At 37.0% G+C, this 25,855-nt stretch overlaps 1 non-coding gene across 1 annotated transcript; it reads right to left on the bottom strand.

Moving 5' to 3' along the window:
- Positions 1-24,312: 24,312 nt before the first annotated feature.
- On the bottom strand, positions 24,313-24,419 carry LOC136201595 (small nucleolar RNA R71). Its single transcript, XR_010673943.1, has one exon. It is a non-coding gene; the product is annotated as a small nucleolar RNA R71 (small nucleolar RNA).
- Positions 24,420-25,855: the final 1,436 nt, after the last annotated feature.

Here is a 25,855-nt window from a genome sequence, read left to right as displayed (position 1 = left end):
TTAATTTCTTTAAGAATTATATTTAATCCCTTGCATAACGGAATGATGTACAGAGTATGTTATTGGCAAGTCCGTAATCATTCCCCCAGAGTCCGTTAAGAAGACAGGTTGATTCTGTAGTTAACCCTTCCGTATTAGTTACGGTATAATACGATCCTTTATCAACTACATCCTTGAACTGAATCTTATGACTATGGGTAATGTCAAGTCACATATAGCGAGACATTCGTTTTACTTGTTATTGTCCGAGTCAACTAAAAAAGATAGGTTAAGTGAAATCCGAATTTCTACTCTTAAGCTATCACCTTGCAAGGGTTTAGAGTCGAGTCTTCCACAAGCGATCCTTGGATGTATCTCCCATTAATCGGGAGTGATAAATGCTCAATCCAATGTATAACTACCCTGAAATTACTTCCTGTGACACCCAACCTTTGCAGTTCACACCCCAGAGTCATCTCTGTTAATGATCGTGGGACCACAGGATCAAAGTCTCACATTCAGTAATTCAGGATGACCAATTAACATTCCTTTGAGTCTGAGGATTAGTTATACCTATTAATACCAATGAGATGAACAGTTGACAAGGATGAATCTACCCATCCTGTTATCTCAAGTCGGATCCCCAATCCTAATGAACAACGTTTCACCGGATCTATGTAACTGTCCAGATATCTATATATGTGAAGCTTGTGAGATCAGCTTTCTGTCGGACAGAAGACATTGTTACATACAAGTCTCAACTGTGATATATCAATCCTAAATATATCACTTGACTTGGGGTGGTTTTAAGTTTATTAGTTTATTATAAAGTTTTGTCTCACTTCATGCTTGTATGAACACTTTATAATCACTTTAAACAAACTTACGGATTTCCTTTTATTAGACTTTATTTAGTGCTTAAAAGGGATTGTCTTTATATAGTTATAAAACATATATCTCATTAAAACAAATGATATAAAGAACAATTCATTTACAATAAGTTTGTATCCTGTAACAATTGACTATAGGACACAAAACCCCAACATGGAGAACCTTGGTGATAGCTTCTTTAATCTCTCCCTTTAGCCCTTTAGCCATCCGTACCTGTTTTTCATCCGCCATGAGGTACATCTCTGTTTCACCCAAGGCCATTGTGACAAGTTCTTCCTCGTCTTCATCTTTAGACTGCGGGCGAATCATTAACGATGCCGAATATGTCTCCTGAGCCACTTTTTGGCTTCCTCGGATCATTACACCTCCCTTGGCCGTGGGGATGTAAATAGTTAAGTGGCGTATGGAGATGAGAGCTGTGGCTTCGGAGATAAAGGGTCACCCAAGGATGATATTGTAAGCTAACTGGCCATCCAGGATGGAGAATTCCAAATCTCCTTTCCAGATTTGATCTTCATCTGCTAACTCACAATCTAATGTTACCTGGCCCTTTGTTTGGATGGTGTGCCCTATTACTCCCAGGATATCCACTATGGTGGTTTCCACTTGGATTGGGTCGACCATAAGCTTGGCGAATGCTCCTTTTGTGATGACATTGCATGAACTTCCGGTGTCAATCATCACTCTTTTCATCTCCCAGCCTTCCACCATCATAGTAATGACCAGGGCGTCCGCATGAGGAGAGATCTCCGAGCCGGCATCTGCAAAAGGGCGATTAAGTGATGCCCTATCCAGAGCAGTGGTTTTTGCCTTTTTCAACACAGGTTGGTATCCAGGTCCGCCTGCTATGACATTGATGGTCCCTTTTGCCTTCTTTTTTGGATCATCTCTGGATCTGTCACCATCTCCCTTTTTGCTATCATTTTGGACGAACCTGTCTAACTTTCCCCTTTCGATAAGCCTTTCTATCTCTCTGGCTAACTCCCAGCATGCGTCCGTGTCATGGCCATTCTTCCTATGGTATTTGCAATAATTTCTGGGATTTTTCCCAGTGTTGGTATACTCCCCCCTTTTGGTTCGGGGTATGAAATGCTCCGCTTATGCTGGATGTTCTCAATCCACATTAGCACTTCGCTTTTAGAGGCATTGAGCGGCGTAAATTATGACACGTATGCCGATTTGTTCTTAGAGCCCCTCCGCCGACCTCTAGAGGACGAATCCGGGTGCTTTTCTTTCTCCTTATCCCGATGGCGAGATTCGCCTTTGTCCTTCTTAGACGGAGACAATGACTCTCTGCGGATATCATCCACCTCCATGAAGTCCTTGCATCTTTCAATTAATTCTGCCATATCTCTGGGCTTCTTCCGAATTAAATCTTCCTGCAAGCTTTTACACGTGGTGTTTTTCACTAGAGCTTCCACTGCCATGGAGACATCCACATCGACAATTCGTATACACAATTTGTTGAAATTGTCTACATATTCTCGAAGGGGTTCATTCATCTTCTGCTTCAATTCAAAAAGCTTCCGTGACTTGACCACTGGAGGGATACATCCTGCGAATTTAGCACAAAACTCCCTACTCAACTGATCCCAGCTGTCTATCGATCCGGGAGGTAAAGATTAGAACCAATCATAAGCGGGGCCTCCTAATGTGGTGATAAACATCCAGCATAATACCGCCTCACTTGCATGGTTAAGACTGAGCAACATTCGGTACTTTCTGGCATGGGCCTCGAGGTTGTCTGCACCCATGTAAACCAGGATATTAGGTATTTTGAAATGCTTGTCTGTTTCCTCAGCTTTGATCCATGCCGTAAAGGGCGAATCACGATTGGCGAATGGATTATGCATGGCATTCTCTTCATTTATGCGGAGCACCGCAGCTCTAACGCGATCATCAAAATTTTTCGGACCCGCCCTGGGGCGTCCTCTATGCGGCGATCTACTCGGAGGTCTCCTATGGGGAGATCTACTTGGAGAAGATGAGGAGCTAGCCGGACGACGGATCTGATGGCGAACGCCCACCTCCACTTGCTTGCCCTCCAGAAGAAGTTGGTATATCCTCCTCTTGGTTCGGTGGTGGTTGTGGCCTATCCGGATGAGGTGTCTCTACTGGCCTCTTACTTGGTCTCCGACCTGAGGATGGGGGTGACCTACCCCGTCGGGATGACCTCTGCCTTGGAGGTGAAGGTGACTTTGATCGCCTGCTGCTTCCCTTCTTCCTCTTTTTGTGTCTTCGGCCTCCTGATCTGCCTTCTGGGAGATTCGACCGTGGGCGACTCGGGGCACCTGATCCGCCCAGACTCACCCTAGGGTTTCCTGGTCCCCCCGGGAGAGTTTGGTCATTCCTTTGACTCCCTTCTGCTCCATCAGAAAATAGTTGCCGATTGAGTGGCGGGTTACCAGCTGCGACGGTAGTAATCACCATGGAATCCGTAGGTTGAGTTTGGAAGAATGAAGAATTATGAGCGTTCGATCCTATAGCTGCCTGTGGCCATTGAGATGCTGTAGGATTTGTGCCGTGCGCCGAAGCTCTGGAATTATCATGAACGACCTTAGGCGGCTCTCCATCTCAGGGCCAAACGCTCTTCCTATGGATCCCGCACATGTTTCGATGAATGTATCTGACGACATACTCCTTCCGTCATGTGTCGCGGGAGCATTTATATCAACGCGACCAGCGCTAGTTACAGGTTGGCTTGATGGTGTTACCAACGGTGTTTCAATCCCCGAAGAGGGATTCTGCTCTCCATTCGTCATGTCTTATTGTGAACGAAAAACCCTTTTATTTGGCTAAGGGTCCACGATCACCGCACCAATTGATGACTTGTGGAGAATTTCCGATTATCTTCCGTCCCTGTGGGGGGCGTCGTTGGGTTCGACGGGGGGAAGCTCCGATGCCAAAGTTAGTATAAGGTATGAAAGAGTAAACTGAATTGGCAAAGTAGGGTTTCTAGGATTGTGTGAATGTGTACCTTGATAGCTTGAGATGCAAGCTATATATAGTCATGAAGTTGTAACCTTTAGTAACTAGAAAGTCTCCATTAATGCTTCATTAATGGCGGTTACTGGTTTCCTTTAAGTATGCCCGTTAGCTTATTAATAGCTCATTAATGGTCTTTATTGCGGGATCGGCTCAGCTGTTCCGCTGGCGGATTGGGAGGTTATGGTGGATCACCACATAGGTTTGACTGCGGATCTCTTGTGGCGAAGTCTTGGTGATCCGCCTATCGGATCTCCTTGCTTGATACGTCGTAACATTCCGGTATCAGGTGATCAATACGCGGCGGTTCTAGGCGAATATCTCCTTTGATCCTTTGGATAATATCCCAATGTTATCAAAATTATAATATATTATATATAAATAATTATAATAAATAACGATGAATTATATATAAATAACACTAAATTATAAATTATATATAAATAATTATAATTATAATAAATAATGAAGAATATAAATAATATCAAATTATAAATTATAATAAATAATAATAAATTATATATAAATAGTTATAATTATAATAAATAATAACGAATTATATATAAATAATATTAAATTATAAATTATATATAAAATAATATTAAATTATAAATTATATATAAATAATTATAATTATAATAAATAATAATAATAATTATTAAAATTAAATTAATTAAACTTAACTTAACTGAACTTACTTATATTGAAATTAAGTCAAAAAGAACATGGTCTGAGTCCTACTTTTTTTAGACGCTCTTTAGATGATTTTTTTTCGTTGGCTAATGCCCTTTCGGTTCATATTTAACCATTGACAGCAATTCAATTCTTGGTATTTAGATTGTGTACAATTTCATTCATGAAAATTACACAAGTTGCTTTTAAGTTGGATTTATTTCTTAATATCTCTGTGTAATTTTTTTCTTTTCTATTTTTTTTTTGTAGTATTTTTTATTATTAGTTTACAAAATCATTGCCTTTTCTAACTGGTGGTTCAATTTGGGATTTTAGGTTTCAGAATGAATTATTTACGGTTCGAGCATTGTTCAGGTTAGATTAAATTTCATTTACGTTTCACATATAGCTATCACAATTCAATTTTGAAATTTTCAAATATAGGGTTAGTGTTTAGGGTTTAGGGTCTCTGCAGTCGAATTAGAAAAACAACTCTTCTTTATAATACGATTATAAAAACCTCTCTTGCGAAGAAGTTCTTTCCTTCTGAAGTTCTCTACATCCGTCAGGAGTGGATGTTCGGTTGGTGGTTATTTAGTCAATATATACTACTTTGGTGGTTTGAGTTTGATAATAAGGATAAATAGCGGTCAAATCTCACCAGTGGCGGAGCCAGGACATATAGGTAGGAGGGGCTAGACTGTGAGAAATTTTTTTTAATGCTGCGTCAATATTTATAAAAATAAAAAAACAAATTATATCAAAAAAAGACAAATCTCTAAATTAGAAATCCTAAATTAAACCATAAATTAGAAATCTTAACTAAAGAATATCTAAGCAAACAAACAACATATTAATCGTCATAGTCCCTTAAATTAGAAATCTCACAAAAAAAAGGAGGGATAAGGCACCTAAATATGCTTATGGTTTTTGGAGAAATGTCAATTTAAGCTCCACGTAAAAAATAATACCAATGTAGGCTTAATTTTAAAAAAATATATAATTTAGGTATTGGTAACGGATTAGACACGTCATTCCTATTACTCCATTAAGTTCTGATTTCTCTCTCCACGTACAATTGACGGAACTTAACAGAGTAATATCGTGACGTGTCTCGTGCCGTTATCGGAACATAAATTGATACCCTTTTTTAAACGTAAGCCTATATTAGTGTTATTTTGTACATTGAGCCTAAATTGATACTTCCCTAACAACCATAAAACTATTTTGATACCTTATTAAAAAAACCATCAATTTAACAATCTCTAATTTAAATCATAAAACTAAGCCTACAATAAATAAAATAAAGAATCAAAAATAAAAAACTTAATTGAAAGTTAGAAGTTTAAAGAGATTAATTTCTAATAAGTCACTATACAAAGAAAATGACGAAAGGGGCGAGAGAGCGTGAGAGAGGGCGGACTAGGGCGGTGACGGCGCTGGTGGATGGGGACGGCGGATCAGGGTAAGGGACGGTCGATCGGGGCGATGGAAGGATGCTGGCCGCGGATCTGGTGTCGGGTGAGGCGTTGGCGAAGAGTGATGGGAGATCGATTGGCGCGGAGAGAGATCGGCGTGTGAGCGGGGGAAGGGTTCGTGACCGATCAATGGAGCGGGATCGGCCGGCTTGGAAGGGTGGTGTGGAGTCGGATCCGGCAGGGGATAAGGCGGTCGCCGGGGAGTTTGATTCGGATTCGCCCAAGGAGCGTGTGGCAAGGGCGGTGGTAAAGGAGGTAGATGGGGGCAGGATGGATATTTGGAGCCGCGGAGGGTCCAGTGACCTGGTTCTGCCTGCGCCTGTGCCGGGGCCTGCGCCTGTGCATGCGCCTGCCTCCTCGTTGCGCAGGCCGCGCTGGCTGCCCTTGGGAAGCAGGCCGCTCCTGCCCTACTGCCCACGCCGGCCGCGCAGGCCTTTCGGGCCCCGCAGGACGAGCAATCCAGATTGGATTTTCAGGCCGTGCACTCTGTGCAGGCTGTGCATGCCGTGCAGGCTGAGCAGGCCGCGGGTTATCCTGTTTCAAGCCCTGCTTCCAGGGAGTTGGGCATTATGCAACCAGGGTTTGTTAGGGATCGGGCTTTGTCCTCCGGCCCTAGTGCTATCCAGGGCCAACAACATACTACGAATTCAGTTGGTAACCGTGTTAATCAGAAGGATTGGGGGAATTCCTCCTGGAGGGATAAGGTGTTGGGGGTGGTTGAGGAGGAACCCATGACGGAGGAGGATACTTTCGAGGATGATTCTGTTGATTTCCTTTCCGACTCCGATATTGAGGATGGAGAACCAGAGGACCCATTGTGTCCTAGGATCCGCCTTTCATCTGAAGATAAACGCATCCTAAGATCTAAGTGGAAATTGGCGTTAATTGTCACTGTTCTGGGGAAAAGAATTAGCTTCAATTATTTTGCCCAGACAATCCAGACTCAATGGGCAAAGAAAGGAAAGGTTACCATTACAGACCTTGCAAATGACTATTATGTCATTAAGTTTACAAGGGCTGAGGATTTCAATGTTGTTGTTAATGTTGGACCTTATATTATCTCTAATCATGTTTTGGCTCTGAGACCTTGGGTTCCAAATTTCAACCCTCATGATTGCTCTGTCAACAGGATCCTTACCTGGGTTAGGTTCCCCGGCTTACCTATTGAATACTACAGTGATAGATTCTTGAATAAGATTGGTAGCCTTGTTGGGAAAGTCCACCATGTTGATAAGACTACCGTTGGGGCAGTAAGGGGCAAGTTTGCCAGGGTTTGTATTGACATTGATCTCGCTAAGCCTCTTCTCTCCAAATTCTGTGTGCAGGATAAGGTCTTTCATATTGAATATGAAGGTATACACAATATATGCTATGAATGTGGCATGTTTGGCCATACCTTTGATGGATGTCCTAGAAAGAGGAAGGCAGTGGAGGTGATGGTTGAACCTGTCATAGGCAGATCTGAGAAGAGTTAGGGGGAAGAAAGGAACTTTGGCCCATGGATGCTTGCCAAAAGGTCAGTTAGAAGGAAGCCACGTGCTAATGTTGCTACCAGTCCTCCTCCAGATATCAGTAAAGAGATGACATCTCTCTAGATTGCTCCTGAGATCAAAGCCAGGCCCCCTGAGTTCAAGAAGGGTGGTGATGCTGGGGTGGATTCAGCATCCGGTTCGGGGTCAAGGTTCGGTGTCTTGTCTATGGAGGAAGGACAAGACTCGGGTCCTTCCAATGAGCAGTTAGATTTAAGCATGCCAGGTCTGGAATCGGCCGAGCCAGCCTCCATTCGGGAAAACTCTATTAATCCTCTCTTTGTCTCTAAAGCTTCTGCTAAAGGGAGTTCCCAATCATTCCTCTCAGCAGGGAGAGGGTTGAATAGTGAGGTTAGTAATATGAATCCTCTTATTGATGTTCCAATTGGGAAAGCTATGGGAATTAATAAATTGAATGTGAAGAAACCCAAAGCTAAACCTAAAAAGAACCATAATGGGTTGGATTCTTGGGATAAAAGGGGGCCTTCTGGTTCCTCTTCTAGGCTCTCTGGAGCCCCGAATAAATACCTAATCTAGGGTATGGGCTTGTGCCAGTAGTCTTCCTTTCTAATGGACTTTTTTGTTTGGAATGTTAGGGGTGCGGCGAGCAAGGCAACCCGCATCCATGTTAATGATCTTATTAAATAATTTAATCCTTCTTGTTTTGCTCTTCTGGAGACCAAGGTTAGTGGTTCCAAAGCAGATGAGGTGGTTAGAAAGTTTAAGAATTGGAAGTGTGTCAGATCGGAGGCTACTGGTCGGGCAGGGGGGATTTGGCTCTTTTGGAAGCCAGGTCAAATCAATATTGACATTGTTAGTTTGGATAGTCAATTCATCCATAGTAAGGTGTGTTACCCGGGTAATAAACCTTTCTTTATGCCGATCCTGTTTTGACTAATCGGAGAAGGCTGTGGGAGATCTTTTATTCTATTAGCTCTAATATGGTGGATGCTTGGTTGGTGGCTGGGGATTTTAATGACATTGCCCTTATGAGTGATCAGAGAGGAGGGGGTAATCATTATGTGAACTGGTGCCTTAATCACAAGCAAAGTATGGATCTTTGTGGGCTTTCGGACCTGGGAGCCGCCGGTCATAAGTTTACCTGGAAAAGGAGTAGTGTGTTTGTTCGTTTGGATAAGGTTTACGCTAATGTTGATGCTATCTGTAGATTTCCCGAGGTCAATGTGATTAATCTTCCTTTCCGTCACTCTGACCATTGCCCCATCCTCGTTAAGATGGTCAAAGGTAACCGGCTGAAAGGCAACAGACCTTTTAGGTATCTTGTGGCTTGGGATTCTCACCCCGAGTTTAAGGATTTCGTTAAAAACAATTGGCATCCTCACTCTGATGTCCTCCTCGCTGCTGAGGAGTTCAGGAGGAATGTGGCAGGATGGAATAAAAACATCTTTGGCCACATTATCAGAAGGAAAAACAAACTTTTGAGAAGGATGGAAGGCATTCAACGTTGTTTGGAGGTCCGCTTCGACCACAGCCTGAATGGTCATCTAAGATCTCTCCAGAACGAGTTGGAAGCAGTGCTTAGACAGGAAGAGCTTCTTTGGTTCCAGAAATCTAGGAAGACTTGGATTCAAGATGGGGACCGGAACACCAGGTTTTTCCACCTCTCAACGATCATTAGAAGACAGAGGAATAGGATCGATGCTATCAAAGACGCCAATGGTGATTGGATTTTTGAGGAGGAAGACATTCAGGCCTTGCCCTTGATTTCTACAAAGACCTGTTCAGAGAGGAAGCGGTGGACTTAGAGAGTGCCCACTCTGGTACTTCCTTTCCTCGGTTGGGGGAGGATGCTATTAAGGATGCTTTCCATCCTATTGACCTAAAAGAAATTGATCTGGCTTTCTCCAGCATCGGTTCCACTAAGGCTCCTGGGATCGATGGTATCCCCGCTAGTTTCTATCATAAACACTGGGACACTGTGAAAGAGGGCATTTACAACTTTGTGTTAGGTGTTTTTGGTGGTTCTAATGATATCAGGTTGGTTAATAAAACCCTCCTCGTTCTGATTCCTAAGGTTGATAAGCCTTCTTCCTTTCTTCAGATGAGACCCATCAGTCTTTGTAATGTTTTGTATAAAGCTATTACTAAAATTGTGGCTAATAGAATCCGGAAGATCCTTCCGGATATTATTAACCAGAATCAAGGGAGCTTTGTTCCTGGCAGATAAATGATGGATAACGTTGTAATTGCCCAGGAGGTTGTCCATTCCATGAAGATTAAGAAAGGTAAGAAAGGGATCGTGGCTCTCAAACTGGATCTGGAGAAAGCCTATGATAGACTTAACTGGAGCTTTCTTCTGGATAGTTTAGTCAAAGCTGGTATCCCGGAAAACTGGAGGAATTTGATTGAGAAGTGCATCTCCTCTCCTATGTTCCAGGTTATGATCAATGGGGACATGTCGGATGAGTTCTCTCCCTCTAGGGGAATTCGTCAAGGGGATCCCATGAGCCCCTTCCTTTTTGTTATTGCCATGGAAAGACTGTCTCACCTGATCCAAGAGGCGGTGAGTAAGGGGACTCTCCACCCTGTTTCCATCAACAGACATTGTCCCCCTATTACCCATTTGTTCTTTGCTGATGATGTGATGCTTTTCGTGGAGGGTAATGAGGAGCAAATTAAGGTGGTAATGGATATCCTCAATTGCTTTTGTGATGCTTCTGACCAGAAGATTAACATCCAAAAGTCTCGTATGCTTTGTTCTAAGAACATGGACAACGGCTTGTGCAGAAGACTTAGTGAGCTCTCTGGCATCCCCCTGACTCACTCGTTGGGGAATTATCTTGGGGTCCCTCTTCACAGTGACAGGGTCTCCAAAGCCTCCTTTAAAGACATTTTGGACAAAACTAACGGTTTGTGTGCTAGCTGGAAAGCCAGTTCTCTTTCCCTTGCAGGTCGCCTTACTTTAATCCAATCTGTCAACTGCGCGGCTCCGAACCACATCATGCAAGCCTGCAGGCTCCCTGAGCCGGTTCTTAACGACCTTGATAAGATTAATCGGCGCTTCCTGTAGGGAAAGTCTGGAGATGGGAAAAAGGTTCACCTGGTCCCTTAGAAGGAAGCCTGCCAGCCTAAAAGCAGGGGGGGTCTTGGTATAAGGCAAGCTAAGGACAACAATAAAGTCCTTCCGATGAAGCTTCTTTAGAGAATGTGGCAATGACCCTCCTCTCTTTGGGTTCATCTTCTTTGCGGCAAGTATCGTAAAGACAGAATTTTCGGTGGCCCGAAGGAGAGGGTTGTCAGCTGTTCCTTCCTCTGGAAAGGGCTTAGCGCTGTGTTTGCTGAGTTCTGTACGGGGATTGGCCTGGAGGTGGGTAATGGTAAATCCATTAGTTTCTGGTATGACACCTGGATTGGTGATAAACCGCTGATTGAAGTGTGTAGTTCCCCTCCGCATAGTGATATCCATCCCTGGAAGGTTGCTGATGTGGTGGACTCGGAGGGAGACTGGATCTGGTCTAAGTTCGACACTTTCTTTAGCCTGGAGACCCTCCTTAAGATTAGAGGAGTGAAGATTAGTAATCAAGAGGAGGATAAGGACAGACACTGCTGGGCTTTGACTAATAATGGCACTTATGCTTGTATATCGGCCTATGAAGCTTTTACCCCTAATAGGGTTGATCCTCCCTTGGAGATCTGGAAGACCATTTGGGCCCTTAAAATCCCTTATCGCATTAGAAGTTTCCTGTGGCTGGGAGTCAAGGACATGCTGCTCACTAATGCGGATAGGCACAGAAGGCACTTGGCTGAGTCTGGAGCCTGTAGTAGATGCAGTGACCATGTGGAAACCTTGTGCCATGCTCTGAGGGATTGCCCTAATAGTAAAAAGATTTGGGAGGGGATTCTCCCTCACCACACCCTTCCTTCTTTCATGGCTCATTCTGAAGTTGACTGGTTCTCTGATAGAGCCAATGGGAAGTTATTGGCCAATATGGAGCACGGTGACCTTTTCTTCGCTATTATTTGTCACCAAATTTGGAAATGGAGGAATGAGGAGTTATTTGCTAAGAAGACTGTCCTTATTCGCGACTTACTTGATTACTTCTCGAAAAAGCTCTCTGTTATTACAAAAAGCTTTGAAGAAGAGCCCCTTGTTAGACCTTCCCAGGATAAGGTGGTCCATTTAGTTGGTTGGAGTAAGCCCAGAGAAGGGGTTGTGAAGTTGAATACGGATGGCTCCTGCCTTAGCAATGGCAGAATTGCTGCTGGAGGAGTTCTTCGGGATGCTGGTGGCGCTTGGCTGGCTGGGTTTACCCATAACTTGGGGATGGGCTCATCCTTTTCTGCGGAGCTCTGGGGTATTCTGTCGGGTATAAAACTTGCCATTCGCATGGGTGTTAAGAGGCTATCGGTGGAATCTGATAATTTGGAGGCAATCAACAGGATTTCTGATAGCCAGACTTTTTGTCTTAATAGCCAGAATCTTATCAAAGCTATTTTGAGGCTTCGTCCTGCCTTTGAGGTTCTTAGTTTTTCCCATATTTATAGGGAACAAAACCGCATGGCAGCTGCTGGGCACGGGGGGATGTTAGGTGTTTCTACCCTTTCTGTTCTCCTTCTTTTCTTTTGTCTACTCTCCTAGAGGATAGGGTTGGGGTCAGCCTTCCTAGACTGATCCCGGGTTAGGTTTTTTCTGTTTGTTTTCCTTTTCTATTCCTACAAAAAAAAGAAGTTTAAAGAGATTGAAATTAATTGATCAATTGAAATTTCCAAATAAAAATGGACCAATTTGGAAAATTACCCCTTCCCTTGGTATTTTCTTTTTGCGTACAAAACAGAAAGTGGAGAGAAAGCAAATTAAAGAGTTTTATTAAAGGGATTAGGCACAGGAGAAGGGCGAAAATGCCTTTAAGATCAGAATTAAAAAATAAAGAGATGGGAAGGGTATTTCCGCCCTTTCTATCTCTTTATGTTTTTAACCCTCAACAGCCCAAAACGACGTCGTTTTGGGCTGTTTTAGGGTTAAAAAAATAATATATGGGAAGGACGGAAATGCCCTTCCCATGTGAAGAAGAAGACACTCTGTGTCTTCTTCTTCAGCCGCCATGGCTGGAGGGGCTCCAGCCATGGCGGCCCCTGGCGGAGCCAAGATTGAAACCCCTATATTGGGGGTTTCCGGCGGGGCCGGAGGGTCGGCCGACCCTCCCCGCCCCCTCTGGCTCCGCCCCTGAATCTCACTAGGTTCAACATGTGGAAGACAAAGTGAAGATGGACATGTCATTATTTTTTAAATATATTTGATCCATTGTAATTCAATTGTTTAGTAATATTTTCACTTCCGAGTTACTTTTAAATTATATCACGATATATAATTTGTAATTGTTTAATTGTACATCATATTGTTATTGAAATTCTGTAATTTGTCTTCTTGATCAAAGCGCCGATCACCTAAAAACACAACAACCGTCAGAAAAGGGACCGAAGATCAGCGAACCCTCTTCGATGATAAAGTCAGTTGATAGACTAGAAAGTATTCTTAATGATTAGAATGAATAACCTCGATCCTGGAACAACTCTACTATTTATAAATAACAAAAGTGGCATCTCAGATACGTGGCAGCTTATGATAAGTCAGTGGATCATATCTTTACGTGCTACTATGTTTATGAAAATGAGGAGCGTATATTTAGAATCTAATGTCCTGATTGGTCCACGTGTCTTTCAAAATACCTTTTAAAGAATTACCGAAAGCAACATTGAGATGACCGAATGATTGCTTCGGTCCATACATGCGTCACACATAAAGTCCATTCGTTCCTCTTTATGCTCGCCGAAATCAACCTGAGCTTCATAAATCATAATGGACCCACTTGCCATAAGCCTAAATGATTTAATACTATAACACATATTATCATATCTGAAAATAGTAAAAAATGGTAATATTTGAACTCTACCAATAATTAGATCGGATTCAAATTTAGACTTTTGAACTATACACTACACTCACCGTTAGAAGTAAATGAATAACTAGGAATGAATTAGGATAAGATGTGATTCAACAATAAAAATTTATGGATTGTAGCATTAGATAGAAGGTTTTCAAACATCGATTTGTTTTGACTCAATGAATGAGATATTAAAATTACTTTTTAGATTTAAACAAAGTCAATGTCCCTTAATTATTTGTTTCGATATGAAAATAGTCAAGGACTTTTACATGTAAGATCATATCTATATGCTCGACATGATTAATGTAAGTGGCAATTTTAAAAGTTAAAAGCCAAATAAAAAAAAAAGCTAAAACATATAACTATATTTAAAATATAATTTTTAATAAAATATTAATAATATAAATATAATATTTATTATATTTAATTATATTATTTCAATATAAATACCGAATAGTATCTATGCTTTCCATTTAAATTTTAATAATTTTTTTATATAAATAGAGATATTAGTCAAGAAATGGAAAAAGAATTTCGGTACATTGCACGGGTATAAAGCTAGTATTATAAATATAGTAAATAATTTATTACTTCCCTAATTTGTGTATATTATCAGTGTTCTAAAAATTGGTATAGGTGGGGATTTTTAGAACACCGTCCCGATCCTCATAAGCCGGTTTATCGATTTCTAGCGTCCAGATAGTCTTCGACAGTCCCACGTGGCTCCATGTGGACCTAGACGGCTCCTATGCGGCCCCTAGGTGGATCCAAGTGGCCGTAGGTGGTCATTTTTAAAAAATTGGTCATTTAATTTTATATCAATGTTTTCAATTTTAAATAAATTATTAAATAGCGGAAAACTAAAAAAAATATCTTAAACTATCAAATGTTTTTTTGGCACATTTGTTATTGATGTTATTTTGTTGGTGCATTTTTATTTTTTAAGGATATTATTGTAACAAATATTAATATATATATATATATATATGTGTTTTTCTATTTTAAATATCTTCTATTATTATTTTTAAATAGTATTATTCATATTTTAATTATATTTATATAATAATTTATTTATTAAAATTTATAAAAATATATAAATACAAATCCAATTAATTCCTGATTAATACTCAGAGGCCTTGTCTACTAGACTAGCGCCTAACATTTCTTACAACCTTGCATATTATACTAGTCAATCCCTATGTTTTCAAAACATACTATAAAGCCTCTCTGTTTTGACAAAACTAACAACTTGATCTCTCATCCACAAATTTTATATATAAATAACAAGTTTTGTAACATCTCAATTTCGTGTATTTTATTACACAGACATATGCATTACATGCCATTAATTAAGGAAAATAGAAAATAATATTTGCATTTTATATGTCATTATGCCATTGCACACATGATAAGTTTATATAGATAATAATATAGGATAAGTGAAAGTATATGAAATAGATATTTAAGTGTGTCTTAGAGTATATAAACTAAATTGAATCATCTTAAAAGTATAAAGACTGAAATAAAATTTGTTAAATTTGTTATTTAAATATATTACATACAATTTCATATATAATAATAATAATAATAATAATGATGGTGATTATAAGATAGTAATAAAAATATATATACATGGGTAAATAAGGGAATTTATCCAAACCTATTAGATAAATTTATAGAATGATTAGATGAGTTGTTAAAAATCTCAAATTCTCAAAAATTTTAATGAGAGAGAAAGTGAAGAAAACGAGAAGAAGAATAAGATGTAGTAGTAGTAGAAGAAGAGAAATGTATGTTTATATATCATTTTGCCTAGTGGTGAAGCTCTTAGCCTAGTGGTTGAGAGCTTACCTATGCCTTGGGAGGTCATGGGTTCGAATCACATACGGGTCTGGTAGGGATTTTTCTTTCTTCATTAATGTAATCGCATTGCGCAAATTTTTAAAAAAAAAAAATTAAAAAATATATCATTTTGCACAAATTATATCGTACCTTTAAAAACTGATTTTGTGAGAGTTGAAGAAGAAGAAGTTTTGATATTATATCTTAGCTAAACCTCAAAATTTATTGCATGCAATTTGGTTGAATATTTTAGGAGATAATGTATAATCTATTAGACTAGCTCTAAGCTGAATACTCCACATGAAGCTGATTTTGTGGGACTACTTGATTACATGGACCGAAAGGTCAAATTACTTGATTATAAGAATGCACATCAGTATATATGGTATACATGTTACCTGTTATTTGATCACAGGTAGTGACTGTCTGGTGGTGTCACAATAATAATAAAAATGGTTCATTCATTTGCAATATGTACGACTTGTAGGTGAAACTTGTTTGCATGACTATGTGGGATTAGTAAATTCATTGATTATTTTTATCACTGAGTTGTGACTCATATAAATCGCTAAATTTTTTCAGCTAGTTGAAGTGAAAGTTAGGCTGGGACTCTAGAAGCTAAAAGAACTGTAAATTTCATCGATGAAAGGTCGGTCGGTTAGGTTTCATCTTACTCTCTCTCATCTCCTCTCATCACAAACATATATATATATATATAGGAGATGGCTCTTGTGAGAACCTTTTTTTAGGTGAGGACACTTCCTTATGGTGAGAACACTCAAAACTACGTCGTTTTGAGTAGGAAAATTTAAAAAAATTACTGCTACATGTGGGGTTCGAACCATGGCCTCTTTATTTACACTCCATATTGCTTACCACTAAACCAATTGATTTTTTATATATTATGTCGCACGCTGTTTAATATACCAGTGCCCTTTTAGCTTCTATTGTTTAATATTTGATGCATGCACTTATTAATATCGATTAAATGTACATAATAATGAATTATTAATAAAAAAAAGGGTAAAGTTCAAATAAAACCCCTGTGGTTTCACTAATTTTCAGGTAAAGGACTGTGGTTTACTTTTTGTCAAAACGAGGATTGAGGTTTTTAACTTTAACAAAATAAGGACTTTTTCGATTGATACTATTAAAATCACCTTTGACGACTTCAAAAATGACATATTTTAAGAACTACTAATATTCTAAGCAACTTTAATTCTTCAACTTTTTTATTTTGAGATTGTTTAGATGATTTTTGGTAAAGAGAGAGAAAGTTAATATTTAGAGGGAGAAAGTTCCAAAAAAGATGATTTTCGAAAATCGAAAATGTAGTTCCATAGAAAATATGACATTGAACAACTTTAATTCTTGAAAATTTTCATTTTCAGGTCGTTAAAGATGGTTTTAATAGCATTAATCCAAGTTTGAAACCTCAATCCTTGTTTTGACAAAAAGTAAACCACAGTCCTTTATATGAAAATTAGTGAAACCACAGGGGTTTTATTTGAACTTTACCCTAAAAAAATGTGCATAATAATGAATTATTAATAGAAAAAAAATCCAAGAACATGCTCTAATTTCTTATTTATTTAATTCTTCTATATTTTTGTAATTTATGTTTTAAAATGTTAAGGACGATGTTTTAAATATTTTTACATATGTTCTAAACTTTATAATTTGTGTTCTAAAAATTAAGATAATGTTTTAAAAAAATAGTAAATATATGGACCATTTTTTTTGTTAAAAAAACTCACATTCTAAATAACATAACGTTTGTTCTAAAAAACATAACGTATGTTCTAAAGTTTATAGTTTGTGTTTCAAAAATTAAGTATAATTTTTTTTTAAAATCAGTAGATATCTGGATCGTTTTTTCATTTTTTCTATAATATAATTTGTAACTCATGTTCGAAAAAGCATAACACATGTTCTAAAAAAATATAACGTATGTTCTAAAAAATATGTCGTACGTTCTAAACTTTATAGTTCGTGTTTTAAAAGTTAAAATATATGTTCTAACGTATGTTTTCAAAAATATATAGTTTGTGTTCCAAAAATTAAGTATAATGTTCTAAAAAAATCAGTAGATATCTGGATCGTTTTTTCATTTGTTTTATAATATAATTTATGACTAATGTTCGAAAAAACATAACACATGTTCTAAAAAACATAACGTATGTTCTAAAAAATATGTTGTACGTTCTAAAGTTCATAGTTCGTGTTTTAAAAGTTAAAATATATGTTCTAACATATGTTTAAAAAAATATATTTTCTTATATAACATAAATTACAAAAATATAAAGGAATTAAATAAATAAGAAATTGGAGCATGTTCTTGGATTTTTTTTCTATTAATAATTCATTATTATGCATATTTTTTTGAGGCAATTATGCATATTTAATCGATATTAACAAGTGCATGCGTCAAATATTAAACAATAGAAGCTACTAGCACAATGGTATATTAAGCAGCGTGTGATATAATAAACAAGAGAAGTAATTATTTCAATGGTAAGTAGGATGGAGTGCAAATGAGAGGTCTCAAGTTCGATCCCCACTAGCAGCATTTATTGGTTTTTATTGATTTTTATTGATTTCTATACTCAAAACGACGTAGTTTTGAGTGTTCTCACCATAAGGAAATGTCCTCACCCAAGGGAGGGTTCTCACTTGATCCCTCTCATATATCTCATGTGGTTCGAACACTAAACCCTTTAATTACAATCCACACTGCTTACCACTGAGCCAATTACTTTGCTTGTGTATTATGCTGCGCTCTGCTTAATATACCATTGTCCTTGTAGCTTATATTGTTTAATATTTCACGCATGCACTTATTAATATCGATTAAATATGCATAATAATGAATTATTAATAAAAAAAAAATTGGCATAATAATGAATTATTAATAGAAAAAAATACAAGAACATGCTCCAATTTTTTATTTATTTAATTCCTTTATATTTTTGTAATTTATGTTATGTAAGAAAATATATTTTTAAAAACATACGTTAGAACATATATTTTAATTTTTTTTTGAAACAACATATATTTTAATTTTTAAAACACGAACTATGAAGTTTAGAACGTATGACATATTTTTTAGAACATACGTTATGTTTTTTAGAACATGTGTTATGTTTTTTCGAACATGAGTTATAAATTATATTTTTGGAACAAATGAAAAAACGATCCAGATATCTACTGATTTTTATACATATGGGAGGGATCAAGTGAGAACTTTCCCTTGGGTGAGGATACTTCCTTATGGTGAGAACACTCAAAACTACGTCGTTTTGAGTATAAAAAATTAAAAAAACGTTGTTTCTCATGTAGTTCGAACACTAGAACCTTCAATTAAACTCCACACTGCTTAACACTGAACCAATTACTTTGCTTATATATTATGCTACGCTCTGCTTAATATACCATTGTCCTTGTAGCTTCTATTGTTTAATATTTGACGCATGCACTTATTAATATCGATTAAATATGCATAATAATGAATTATTAATAGAAAAAAAAGAAATTGGCATAATAATGAATTATTAATAGAAAAAAAATCCAAGAACATGTTCCAATTATTTATTTATTTAATTCCTTTATATTTTTGTAATTTATGTTATATAAGAAAATATATTTTTAAAACATACGTTAGAACATATATTTCAATTTTTTTGAAACAACATATATTTTAATTTTTAAAACATGAACTATGAAGTTTAGAACGTACGACATATTTTTTAGAACATACGTTATGTTTTTTTAGAACATGTGTTATGTTTTTTCGAAAATGAGTTATAAATTATATTTTTGGAACAAATGAAAAAACGATTCAGATATCTACTGATTTTTTTTCAGAATATTATACTTAATTTTTGGAACACAAACTATAAACTTTAGAACATACGTTAAGATTTTTAGAACATACGTTATGTTTTTTAGAACATGTGTTATGTTTTTTCGAACATGAGTCATAAATTATATTTTTGGAACAAATGAAAAAACGATTCAGATATCTACTGATTTTTTTAGAACATTATACTTAATTTTTGGAACACAAACTATAAACTTTAGAACATACGTTATGTTTTTTTAGAACATACGATATGTTTTTTAGAACATATGTTATTTTTTTCGAACATGAATTATAAATTATATTTTTAGAACAAATGAAAAAACGATCCAGATATCTACTGATTTTTTTAGAACATTATACTTAATTTTTGGAACACAAACTATAAACTTTAGAACATACGTTATATTTTTTAGAACATCTGTTATATTTTTTAAAACATGTGTTATGTTTTTTCGAACATGAGTTATAAATTGTATTTTTGGAACAAATGAAAAAATGATCCAGATATTTACTAATTTTTTTTAGAACATTATACTTAATTTTTTGAACACAAACTATAAACTTTAGAACATACGTTATGTTTTTTAGAACATGTGTTATATTATTTAGAATATGAGTTATAAATTATAGGGTAAATAATTATAAAGTCCTTATGTTTTTGCTTAACATACTAGTAGGTCCATCCTATTATTATAAGGTCCTTAAGTTTTATTTTAATCAACTCTTTAGTCCTTCCATGTGTTTTTGTAGATGAAAGTCCAAATTGCCCCTAGTTATTTACATAAAAAACTTATTTTTTAATTTCAAATTTAATCGAAATAGTTTTAATAAAGTTTATGAAGTATATATATATACCGAAATTTATGTAATTGTATATACTAATCATTAAAAATTTATTTTTATTCTCTTAAAATTTTATTTTTTTAATATAATGTCTTTAAACTAGCATTAAATATTAATAAATTTTTTAAAAAATTATATTTGTTTCATTTATAAAATTTATTAGAGATAAATAAATATTACTTTTTACAATTTATATAGTTTTGCTCTTATTTTGATAATTTTTGAAATATTTTTCATTCATTTTTTTAGTAATAAAATTTAGGCTACTAGATTAAATTTCTATAATTATATAAAATTTAATAAATTAATTACTCAATATTGTAGAGATTATGTAGGGAAAAAAATATTGTAGACACTACGTAGGAAAAAAGGAGAAAAAACATAAAAATAGGAAAAATAAATGTTTTATTATTAAAATATTGAATAAAGGGTAATTTTGGTATTTTAAAATTTATTTGGTATAGTTTGACCATTTACTCAAACATAAGGACTAAGGAGTTGATGAAACTAAAAACTGAGGGACTATATAATTATTTCTAAAAACAGAGGGACTAACTAGTGTATTAAGTAAAAACTCAGGGACTTTATAATTATTTACTCTAAATTATATTATAGAACAAATGCAAAAATTGTCCACATATTTACTGGTTTTTTTAAAACATTATACTTAATTTTTAAAACACAAATTATAAAGGTTAAAGAAAAGAATTGACATATTTTGGATAAAAAGATGCTCCTCTTGAGAGCCGTCCCTTACACGTTGAGGGTTTACGGTTTTAGCGATTTCTTTCGTCCGTTCGACGGCTTCTTTCCGGCTACGATTATCGGATGGAGACTAATATGCAGAATCTGCAGATTGTTGATGGCGGGTTTGAGTTCCCGGCCGAGGAGATTGAACAGGCACCGAGCTCATACCAATTATGCTTGGTTGGCTCCCTTCTCACCGACCGAACATTCAATTTCAACGTGTTCAAAAGCCGTATGGCAAGCATATGGAGACCGGGTCGTGGCTTAACGATCACTGATCTGGGAAGTAAGTTAATCTTATTTAGGTTTTATCACAGACACGATTTGGACCTTCGATAACAACTTACTTGCCTTGCAAGAAATCCTACCTGGGCAAGAACCATGCAACGTCCAACTGCATTTAATCAATTTCTGGGTACAGATACATAGGCTCACCGCAAATTTCTTCAGCGAGGCTGTCGGACAAGCGCTTGGTAACTATATTGGAACTTTTGTCTCCTTCGATGCAAAGAATAAATGGTTAGCAACCAGACAGTTTCTCCGAATCCGGGTTTGTATTGATATCAGACAACCTCTGAAGAAAGAGAAGAGGGTCAGGAGAGCTGGGGGAAGTTGGTTAACTGGCTCCTTCAAGTACGAATGCTTACCTACATTCTATTTTATTTGCGGCTTGATAGGCCATATCGATCGTCACTGTGTCAAATTTTTTGAACAACCTGAGGGGGAAGTAGTGAAGATCTGGGATGCTTCAATTCATGCTCAATTGAAGAGGACTGATGTAGGAAGGGGTGACCGCTGGCTTCGTGATGAGTTGGAAGACACAGACAGTTGGAGAGAAAGGGCGAATTCATCCATTATGGGGACAACGAACTTGTGTAGCCTAGCCCCTAATTTGGGCGTGACCCCGAGAACGGTATCAGGTAAATTGAGAATGGGAGAAGCAGGGGAGACTGACGAAGGGCTGATTATCCCGGAGGAGCGAAAACGTAGAACAGTAATGGAGTCCGATCCAAAAAAACGGAGCACAGGCAGGCCCAAACGGGGGGGGGGGGGGGGGGGTCTGCCCACCTATATGAAGATTTTGAGCTGGAACTGCCGAGGACTGGGAGGGGTCAGGGCAGTTCCTGTCTTCTGTGAACTCGTAAGGGTTCACAGACCTGATGTTATTTTTTTGTTTGAGACATTAGTTTGTAAAGCTCGTATTGAATTTTTGAAGTACAAAATTAAGTTTGAAGGCTGTTATGCTGTTGATTGTGTTGGACATAGCGGCGGGTTATGTGTAATGTGGAAGGAAGGCATTGACTGTTCTCTGTTGTCATTCTCTACAAACCATATTGATGTGGAGATTAAGGATGTTGTCCAAGGAAATTGGAGGGTTACCGGGTTTTATGGCTGTCCGGAGAGGTGTTAAGCCCAAAATATACCTAAAATATCATCGATAATTACATCAATATTGCTACGAATTTATGCTATTTATAATTCTTTAGAAAGCTTTTACTCTCGAATATGTTTCTTTCTTGTAAGGTACATAAATATTTGGTAAAATCCAAATAGGAACGAAAAGAGCTCGAAAACAGAAGAAAAACCCTACAAAAGGAGTCGAAGACGACAGAAATTAATAACGCCAAATCAAGGACGCGAACGAAAGCCAAAGAGGTGAAAAACGTTCCGTGCCGCGACCGCGGCCCCCACATTCTCAGTCGCGACACGCGTTCCTCAGCTTCTCCTTCCCTTCGTTTGAAGACCAATTGATGCTCCCCCATTCTCAGTAGAGAATTTAATATTCTCGATACGAGCAGGAGTCTGTAGAAGCCTAGTTGCACACTTTCATTTTCGACGAAACGCGATCGTTCGGGTGGATAAAGACGTCTTTTCGCAACGGATACGATTCTTCACAACGGACACGACACTTCAATCAAGACTCTTCAACATCTATAAATAAAGAGTTGATGGAGAGTTGAAGATATGTAGAAGAAAGAGATTAGTATAGAATTTATGCAGAAATTCCGAGTCAAGTGATTCAGAAGTTAGATTTCGATTCTGTAAAAAGCAATATGCTGTACACACATTGTTTATTCAATAATAACAAGTTTAGTAGCGTTTAGACATTGTTCCAGTTTAGTTTTCATTTTGGTAGTAGATCGACCCAGTCTCTATTACGAAGATTCAACGAGAAGATTGAGTAGAGGATCCGCCCCGGAGCCTGACAAACTCTAACGAAACCCAAGGAAAGGATTGACAACCCGTTCACTTGCAAGCCGTCGAATGTTTCCATGCTCCATGTTCTCTGTAAACTTGTATCAATTTATATTTCATCTAATAAAGTCCGTTCTATTCGATAGATTTTTATGCAGCACTTTGGTAAAGGATCCGAAGTGGATGCTGGTGTTTTCATTAAAACGTATTTAATTCAAAATCTTTACAAGGAAACTTTGTTGAACACTTAGGCAAATTATTATCTCGAAAGAGTTTTAATATGATTAAAGGCAATTATCCCGGATAGGGTTTTGTCATGTTCAAAGCCAAATAATTAGAGGTTCCGTCATTTATTTAATCTTTATAATTCATACAAAGTTTAAAGTTGTTTTCTTTGCTTAATGCAAACAAATACATCTGTTTACTTTTCTAAAAAGTACTAAATGTTCCTATCTTGCAAATTCATTCTTAAATCAGAATATTTTCTAACGTTTTCATACTCTAACCTAATTCTCATTCTAGCAAATTCAAAACCAAAACCGATTAAACGATTTTCCATATTATAAACCTTAAAGTAAATTTAACCGATTATAAATAAATTTTGTTCGAAAAAACGTTCCCTATGGGATCAATATCTTTTATTACTACAAGCGTATACCGTGCACTTGCGAAAATCGCTCAACAAGTTTTTAGCGCCGTTGCCGGGGAACGCGAAAATTTTTGATAAAATTTTAAATTTTTCGTGTTTTATTTCGAATCTAGGTTTATTCATACTTATTCAAACTTTTATATTTTATTAATTTTCAATTACTAACATATTTATTTTTCAAATTCTGTTTTGTAGGTAGTTTCGGTTCGTGCGAAATTTCAGGTACATGCGCAGTTCTCGAAGTTCAGGCACGTCACCAGATCCTATTGACCCAGAAATTGAAAGAACTCTTAAAAAGAACAAGAAAGAAAAGAAAAACAAAAACAAAACTCCAATAAAAACTAGAATTACCGAGCCAGAAGTTATGGTCACACTTATGGATTACGCTAGGCCAGGAGTGGCCGGTGTAACAAACAGTATAGTTAGACCCCAAATTAATCCACACCATTTTGAAATTAAGCCAGCATTGCTTAATATGTTGCAAAATAACGTAACATTTTACGAGTTACCTAACGAAAATCCTAATACCCATTTGACAAATTTCTTAGAAATTTGTGACACTTTTAAAATTACTGATGTAACTGCAGAAGCAATCAAACTTCGCCTTTTTCCTTTTACTTTGAAGGATCGAGCCAAAGAATGGTTAACTTCTATGCCAGCCGCATCATTTGAGACTTGGGAGCAATTAGCCCAAGCATTTTTATCAAAAAATTTTCCTTTAGCAAAAACCGCAAGAGTCATTAAAGAGTTAACATCTTTTTCTCAAAATGATAATGAAACTCTTTATGAGGCTTGGGAACGTTTTAAAGAACTTCAGCGTTTATGCCCACACCACCAATTGCCCACCGAACTTTTAATGCAAACATTTTATAATGGACTAAATCCTACATCTAGAAGTTCATTGGACGCTATGTCTGGAGGGTTATTCATGAAGAAAACATCTGCCCAAGCAAGAGAACTTTTGGAGGAAATGGCAATCAACAGCAGTATGTGGCCCGCAGAACGTGGACACGTACCATTAGCGAAACCATCATCCTCAGCAACTTCATCAGTTAAAGGTATAGTGAATCTTGATCCAGTAGCGATGTTGCAAGCCCAATTTTCTGCCTTATCGCACAAAATTGATAGGTTTATGGCACCGTGTGATCCTAATGGTAAGCCAATCCAAACGGATGTGGATTATGAAAGTATGAGCGAAATTGAACAGGTAAACTTTGTCCAAGGGCAAAACCAACCTAATAACCCTTACTCCAATACATATAATCCTGGGTGGAGAAATCATCCTAACTTTAACTGGAGAGATAATAATAATAATACTAATGCTAATCAAAATCGTACCACCAATTATCAAAATCAATCGAGAGATACGATTAGCACTTTATCTTCTAAAATCGACAAATTTATTGATGCTATGAGCGGAAAAATAAGTAATCACGAAGATGGTTTTAAACGGATCGAGAATAAATTCGATCAGCTTATTAAAAACCAATCATCTAGCATCCATAATTTGGAGATTCAAATTGGACAACTCGCTAAATCAATTCCATCCTGCAAAGAGGGAAGTCTTCCAAGCCATACGGAAGAGAATCTGAAAGAGCATGTTAAGGCTATCACTCTCCGTTCAGGGAAAAATTACTTAGGCCCGGAAATGCCCGGAAATTCGACCTCACTTGGAACTGATTTACCAAAGCCCAAAGAAGATACTTTAAAACAAAAAGATGCACCAATTGACTCTAGTACAAAAACTTTTGTACCCAAACCACCTTTTCCACACAAAGTCCGCAATAAGGACTATGACAAACAACTTTTAACATTTTTAGACAAACTTAAGAATTTGCATATTAATTTAACGTTTATGGATGCGATTACGCAAATTCCCAATTATGGTAAATTCCTCAAAGATTTAATTTCAAAGAAAATCAGTTGGGAAGGAATTTCATCCATTTCACTAACTGAAGTTTGTAGTTCAATTGTGTCAAGCAATTTGCCCACTAAACTCAAAGATCCCGGATGTTTTACCATTCCGTGTAAATTGGGAGATATTGAATTTCCCAGTTGTCTCTGTGATTTAGGAGCAAGCATTAACTTGATGTCATTATCTATTTTTAATAAGTTAGGCTTAGAAGAAGATATCAAACGTACCAATATGGTTTTGCAATTAGCGGATCAAACCACTAAAAGACCATACGGTATAATTGAGGATGTTTTAGTTAAAGTTGACAAATTTATTTTTCCTACCGATTTCGTTATTTTAGATTTTGCTTATGACGTAAATT

This window comes from Euphorbia lathyris, chromosome 7, assembly GCF_963576675.1.
Source record: "Euphorbia lathyris chromosome 7, ddEupLath1.1, whole genome shotgun sequence".
NCBI classification, from domain to species: domain Eukaryota; kingdom Viridiplantae; phylum Streptophyta; class Magnoliopsida; order Malpighiales; family Euphorbiaceae; genus Euphorbia; species Euphorbia lathyris.
This window is presented reverse-complemented; position numbering and strand designations above follow the sequence as displayed.